The sequence below is a fragment of the Lathyrus oleraceus genome, chromosome 7, assembly GCF_024323335.1.
Source record: "Lathyrus oleraceus cultivar Zhongwan6 chromosome 7, CAAS_Psat_ZW6_1.0, whole genome shotgun sequence".
Lineage (NCBI taxonomy): Eukaryota > Viridiplantae > Streptophyta > Magnoliopsida > Fabales > Fabaceae > Lathyrus > Lathyrus oleraceus.
The window spans coordinates 475757265-475763316 of NC_066585.1; the positions used below are offsets into that span (position 1 = coordinate 475757265).

Sequence of the window (6052 nt, forward strand, 5' to 3'; positions counted from 1 at the left end):
TGGGAAGTGTTTTCAAATCAGGGGTTGGTTTGTTAAGACACTGCGTAGGGTCCGGTGTTATTGCTAAGCATTGTTTAGATTTGTCTTCTAAAAGATAGTCTGATGATTTGTCTTCTCCTGACTCTGCTTCTTTTATGCATTCATCGATGATATCCATGAAGTAACATGTATCTTCTATTGCAGGTGCTTTCAAGAATTGGGAAAGAATGAATTCAATTTTCTCTTCACCTACTTCGAAAGTGAGTCTTCCTCGTTTTACGTCTATGATTGCACCGGCAGTTGCTAAGAATGGTCTTCCTAGTATAATAGGTGTAGTATCATCTTCTCTAATGTCCATAATTGTGAAGTCAGTGGGAATGTAGAACTGACCTATGCGTACGGGAACGTTTTCAAGGATTCCTACAGGATATTTGATGGAACGATCTGCTAATTGCACAGACATTTTGGCCGGTCTTAATTCTCCCATTTCCAGTCTCTTACATATGGATAAAGGCATAACGCTAATTCCGGCTCCTAAATCGCATAAGGCTTTGTCGATGACAAATTTTCCTATGTGACAGGGTATAGAGAAGCTACCCGGATCCTTGAGTTTAGGGGGCATGTTTTGGATTATAGCGCTACATTCGGCAGGGAGTGTAACGGTTTCGCTATCCTCAAGTTTCCTTTTATTAGAAAGAATTTCTTTTAAGAATTTAGCATATGAGGGCATCTGCGTAATAGCTTCGGTAAACGGAATTGTAACGTTTAATTGTTTAAGGAGATCGACAAATTTTCTAAATTGGCCTACATCTTTGGTTTTAACAAGCCTTTGAGGGTAAGGTATAGGTGGTTTGTAAGGTGGTGGAGGTACATAAGGTTCCTTCTTTTCTAGGGTATCCTTATTACTCTCTTCCTTTTCCTTAGGTTCACTTTCCTCAGTAGATTTCTTAGGGTTTTGGTTTTCTATCCTTGGATCAGACGGTCCTTCCACTTCCGTTCCACTTCTTAATATAATTGCATGAGCTTGGCTTCTCGGATTAGGTTGGGGCTGTCCAGGGAATGTACCAGTTGGTGCAGCAGTAGGTGCTTGTTGTTGAGCTACTTGAGATATTTGTGTTTCTAACATTTTGTTATGGGTAGCCAAGGCATCTACTTTGCTTGCTAGTTGTTTAAGTTGTTCGCCAGTGTGTATGTTCTGGTTTAAGAAATCTTTATTGGTTTGTTGTTGGGAAGCTATAAAGTTTTCCATCATGATTTCCAAGTTGGATTTTCTAGGGGTATTATTGTTAGGATTCGGTTTCTGATATCCCGGAGGTACAGATGGGGTTTGATTCGGAGACTGTCCAGGTGCGTATAAAGCATTATTACTCTTATATGAAAAGTTTGGATGGTTCTTCCAATTTGGGTTATAGGTATTCGAATAGGGGCTTCCTTGAGCATAGTTTACTTGCTCTGTTTGGATTCCAGTCAAGAGTTGACATTCCGCAGGAGTGTGGCCTTGGATTCCACAGACCTCGCAATTCTGAGTTATAGCAACCACGGCGGTTGGAGGTGATACGTTTAAACTTTCAATCTTCTGGACCAAAGCATCCACTTTTGCATTAACGTGATCAAGGTTACTTATCTCGTACATGCCAGTTTTCGGTTGAGGTTTTTCCACTGTTGTCCGTTCGGTTCCCCACTGATAGTGGTTTTGGGCCATGCTCTCGATAAGCTGGTAAGCATCAGCATAAGGTTTGTTCATTAGTGCACCACCTGCAGCGGCGTCTATTGTTAACCTTGTATTGTATAAGAGACCATTATAAAATGTGTGAATTACTAACCAGTCTTCCAAACCATGGTGTGGGCAAAGTCTCATCATGTCTTTGTATCTTTCCCATGCTTCGAAAAGAGACTCGTTGTCTTTCTGTTTAAATCCGTTTATCTGGGCTCTTAACATAGCTGTTTTGCTTGGTGGAAAATATCGGGCAAGAAAAACTTTCTTCAACTCGTTCCATGTGGTGACTGAGTTGGAAGGGAGAGATTGAAGCCATCTTCTAGCGCTATCTCTTAATGAGAAAGGAAAAAGACGAAGTCGAATTGCCTCTGAAGTGACACCATTAGCTTTAACAGTATCAGCGTATTGGACAAATACGGATAAATGAAGGTTTGGATCTTCGGTAAGATTTCCAGAGAATTGGTTTTGTTGCACAGCCTGCAACAACGAAGGTTTAAGTTCAAAGTTGTTTGCTTCGATTGCGGGCGGAGCAATACTTGAATGCGGTTCATCTTGCGATGGAGCGGCGTAATCTCTAAGAGCACGAGCTGGTTCTGCCATCTCGGTTAAAGAAGGAAAAATGTTTTTGATATCAGGAAGGTTTATAGGAGGGAGATTGTTTTCAGCACGATATTCCCGAATTCGTCGTAAGACTCGGAGATATAGTTCGATATCGTTGATTCGTAAATAGAGCGGTTCGCCTTGAGAGCGAGTGCGTGGCATACAAATCAACGAAAGAAAGAATAGAAGGAAAAAGAAACCTAGTCTCTACAGCGTAACGGAAGAGTTACGATATCGATTGAATAAAAGTCCCCGGCAACGGCGCCAAAAACTTGATCGCTCGACTGTGTGAGTCGAGAATGGGATACAAACTGCAAGTGCACAGTTCTATCGCGTGGTTTTAAAAGATATCGATCCCACAGGGACTTATGAATCGATATACCGTTATCTAAGGTTACTTCGTAAAGCTAAGGTGAATAATAGTTGATTGTTTGGGGAAGGAAGCTAAAAACTAAACTAATATCTAGATTAAATATTAATAAAACGGATATCGGTATGTAGTTCGTCAAAACTAGGGAATCAACTCCTTGTCGGTCTCTCGGTCTTAAAATAAATCGTTTCGATTAACTTTATTGGTTAAAGGTTTTATCTCAAACTCTCGCTCTGTTGAAGAAACCATGATCTTATATTAATGTAGCTGTCACTTATAATTAAGTCAAAAATCATATTTTGAAAACAATAAAGTTGCAGAAACTCTTTTTAAGAAAATACTGACCGTTTTAAACACCCTTATCTCAAACTCTCGCTCTGTTGACTTAGGTTATACAATTAAATCTAAATGCTTAACTCTCGTCCTCACATTCAATCTTTAAAAATACTTTTTGGAAAAAAGTCAGAATTTAATTAATTCTAAAACTTGCTCTCGCCCTGAGATAGACTTAATGACTAACTTACACTGTCCAGTTAAAACCTCAAACTCTCGCTCTGTTGGTTTCAACTTCTTTATGTCTTTTACTTTTGTAAAAAATCTTGTTATTAAACCTGTAAGTTAAGACCATAAAAAGATTGATTCTAATTTTAAGTTTGAATAGACCGACTTAGTCTTGATCCCTTTTTCTGCTTACTTTACATACCGATACCTAGGCGAATTAGCCAGACATGCTAACTAAATAATAATTATTATCATGCATACACAGACTCATTTCAAGCAGGCAATGTAAATAAACAATAGAATAAAACATTAAAAATTAAATAACGATTAAAGAACCTGAATGCGTAATACAATGGTCTTGAACACTCCTCCACAAGCCGGTAGGATTTGTTCTTCGATTCTTCAATTAAACAGTAAATTAAATCAAGGAAATAAAAAAAAACTCGAATATAACGTAAGGTTAAATCCGGTATAAAGTTGCACAGTAGTTTCCGGTGTAGAAACTACTACGCGAAAAATATCTAAAAGCTAAAAACGGGGAAGATAAATTGCAAGGGAAAAAGAAAATAAAACTTGCAAAAGAAATAAATAAAATAAACAATATTAATTCTGCTGGAAAAAGAAAACTAAGCAAAAGCTTGAACAGAAAATCGGCAGAGCTTCGGTGTGTCTAAACGGCAAAAAGAGGAGAGCCAACGAGAGGGATTAGGGTAGCTATTTATAGAAGTGCTACTAACTGCCTTTTTCTTCTTTTCCACGAGTCTTCAGCGTGCTAAATTCACGGCTTGGGAATAGGACACGAAGTCCTCAACGTTACTTCCATTCTTCTGAGAGCGTAACTTGCGCCAAAAAGCTAGTGGACTGGTGTGACGCTCGTCACACCATGTGTGACGTCCGTCACAAGGCTACTTCGCGTGACGCTCGTCACGCGTCCTGTGACGTTCGTCACAGGCACAGCGTTGGTGACTTGTGCGCTTTGGGCTGGGCTTTGGCCTTTGGTTCCTTTTCTCTCCTTTTTGTTCCTTTTTACACCTCCTTTTCTTCCCTTTTTCACTTTTGCTTCAAAATGGGTACCTGATATAAATAGAAGAGGAATACTGCATAATATCTGATAAAATGAGATAAACTAGCGTAAATGATAATATAATTTAATTGAATTAAGTCTTAAAAAGCGATATAATTTCGCGTTATCAGGCATGATCAGTGATAGAATCTGTAAGACCCCAATTTTGACCCTAAGATCCCTTATGGCATCATAACATTGCATTTGCATTGCCTCAAGGATCTTTAGCATCTTGGTTCCCTTTGCCTTTGGGTGGGACTCCTTGTGATTGGTTTGAGATCACCAAGCATGCTTGAATTATACATCATTGTTTCTCTTACTTTTGTTTACTAACCAAAAGCATAAAAATGTGTCACTAACATCTTTTGTTTGAAGCTTGAGTATCATCCAAGACACTTTATGGGTTCTATTTAGATGATCAGTCAACACAAGGGAATGGCTTGAGATACTTCCAACAGGTTCAAATGGGGTCTATTCGTCAGTCAAAACGTTAATCTTGAAGGAGCAAAAGTTTGTTCATGAGCTGTCATGCTCGCTAGGCGAGCAGAATGGGTCGCCTAGCGAGTCCCAAGAAAAGCCACCAGAATCACCTACGCTCAGAGGAATTTCTTGAACTGTCATGCTCACTAGGCGAAGCCCACGTGTTTAAAAAAGAAATAATAATAAAAAAAATGAAAAAAATAATAATAAAAAATATATATATATATAATATAAAAATAAATAAAATATAAAAATTTTGGACTTGGGCCTCTCTCATTTGAGCCCACAAGTCCACAAAAATCAGGTTATAAATTCAGAGTTTCAGTGAAACAAAATTCTATTCCATTCCTATTACCCTGGCAGGGAAAAAGATAGCGAGAGAAGAGCTAACAGAGTTCAGAGCAACCTCCAGAGACTGAAGGGAACTCATCGGCAAAGAACCAATTCCCTCTCATATAAACCCTAAGAGTGCTTTGCAAACCCAATCGGGCAATTCAATTTCATTCGATCTCTCCAGTCAGGTTTGCCTTATTCCCATTACTTTATGCTTTTAATTTGAATGCTCTGAATGTATGAGGTATTATGGGTGAATTTGATACCCTTTTGATGCATGTGTTTGACAAGAGGTTTAGGCCTCCTACCCTTGGTTGCTTTTTGTGAGCTTTTTGTGAATTTTAATAGCATGATTCATGTGGTTACATTTTGATTTGGGGGCAACTCTTGATTACCCTATCCTGTTTGCTCTAACCTGTTTTGTGTTTGTTATGGCATTGTTTTCTCCTAATTCCGTCATATTACTCTAACCTGTTTGTTGAGTTTTTGTGAGGGCTTACATACTCTTGCAGGGATAGCTTGCTTGGTGTTCCACTTTATTTGTGGGGTACCACCTGGAGGTCTATTCCGATTACCTGTACTGACTCGCTTTCTTTGATGGTGCTAGCTTGAGAGATCTCTGGGTTTCTTATTCCTTGAATTGTTGTTACTTCGGATCTTTATCCGCGTGGTATTTTATTTTTCCCGCATTTTACCGCTTTTCTTAGGTTTCGTATAGTCTCGTGGCATGTCATTTAAGGTAGCGCGGTTCCTTCATCTAGGACTGCCTTTTTGCGTGAGCATCCCTAAAACCCCAAACTCATTGATTTTTCTTCTCCTAATAACACGTTATCTCCTTCTACTACAGGCGAGTAAGTCTCCAAAGGTCGAGCATCTGGTAGATTGCGTAGTAACGTCGTTCACCCCAAAATCCAACCCTTAACCCATAGTTGGTCGAACTACGTTTTGCTCTAATTTTCATCCCAGATGAGATACGTAGGCATAAGACGCGATGTCTTAGCGAGCACAC

The 6052-nt window shown here is 39.2% G+C and overlaps 1 pseudogene; it reads left to right on the top strand.

Annotated features, from left to right (window-relative positions):
• Positions 1-1811: 1811 nt before the first annotated feature.
• Positions 1812-1911, top strand: LOC127109181 (uncharacterized; annotated as a pseudogene).
• Positions 1912-6052: the final 4141 nt, after the last annotated feature.